The 1,184-nt window shown below is 42.5% G+C and overlaps 1 non-coding gene across 1 annotated transcript; it reads left to right on the top strand.

The window, feature by feature from the left end:
- Positions 1–824: 824 nt before the first annotated feature.
- LOC145103423 (small nucleolar RNA R71) lies at positions 825–931 on the top strand. Its single transcript, XR_013706516.1, has one exon. It is a non-coding gene; the product is annotated as a small nucleolar RNA R71 (small nucleolar RNA).
- The last annotated feature ends 253 nt before the right edge of the window (positions 932–1,184 follow it).

The raw sequence follows: 1,184 nt of genomic DNA, 5'->3' as shown, positions 1-1,184 counted from the left end.
TATTGTTTCGGCTAAAAACCGCTCGGTCTCAAATCGAGTATTTCGGGCTGTATACCGCTAAGTCGAAACTTCGAAAAATCATAACTTCCTCATACGAAGTCAGATTTGGGCGTTCTTTTTATGTACGGAATCCTTGTAACATATAATACAACTTAGTTAAGATTATTCATCCTAAATAATCTTCTATTAAAAAGTCATTTTTGATGTTTATCGTCTCTAAATTGACTAGTTCTGATCTACGGGCGTTACAGGCATCGTGTCTCTTTTCCGAAGCTTCCATAAACTTCATCAAAATGGTCTCTAGATCGGGTTTCTTCTCGGCTGGTGACTGATCCTTTTGATAAAAGCCTCGACCTGTCTGCCTATACTTCTCTTCTTTTTGCTTCTTATACTCTTCATATGGCAGCCACTCCTTCTTCGGTTTCCTCCAATCCTCATCAAACTTATCCCCACTAGAGTAGCACACTTGAGCTTTTCTGTTCCCAAACTCATCTACATTGCAGTCCTTGGTCAAGTGTGGACCACTACATCTTTCGCAACCCACTCTTATGGCATGTATTGACTGGTCCATTTGTGTTATCCTTCGATCCAAATTGTTCAGCATGGCCATTACAGGTGCTATTTCTTCAGTTTGGGCCCCTCCACCGCCTTTGATTCCATCTTGCCTAGGGTTGTGGTATTTGCGAGAGTGCTTCGCGAATTCTTCAATCAGCTCCTTGACCTCCCTTGGATTTTTCTTTGTCAAAGGTCCTTGAGAATCAAGGAGTTGTCTTGTCATAACGTTGACCCCATCATAGAAGATTGACATCTCTTGTTGCACATTTAGATCATGCTGAGGGCAATTTCTGAGCAAGCCCTTGTACCGCTCCCATGCTTCGTATAATGACTCCTCCGGCTGTTGCTCAAAGTTGGCTATTGCCTTCTTGAGTTTGGCTATCTTGGATGGCGGGCAAAACTGGTCCAGGAATTGCTCACGCATTTGAGCCCAACTGGTAATTGTACCTGGTGGAAGTGCTTTTAACCATTCCTTAGCAGCTCCTTTGAAAGTGATGGGAAGCATCCTAAGCAAGACTGTGTTTCTGTTGACATTTGGGACATTGAAGTAATCTGCAATGTCGTTGACTTCATCTAGATGCTTAAAAGCATCCTCATGATCTTTCCCAAAAAATGGGATATCCTTCAAT

Source organism: Lactuca serriola, chromosome 4 (genome assembly GCF_051521515.1).
Source record: "Lactuca serriola cultivar US96UC23 chromosome 4, Lser_US96UC23_V15, whole genome shotgun sequence".
NCBI lineage: Eukaryota > Viridiplantae > Streptophyta > Magnoliopsida > Asterales > Asteraceae > Lactuca > Lactuca serriola.
The sequence above is the reverse complement of the archived record's forward strand: the minus strand, read 5'-3'. Positions and strand labels throughout refer to the sequence as shown.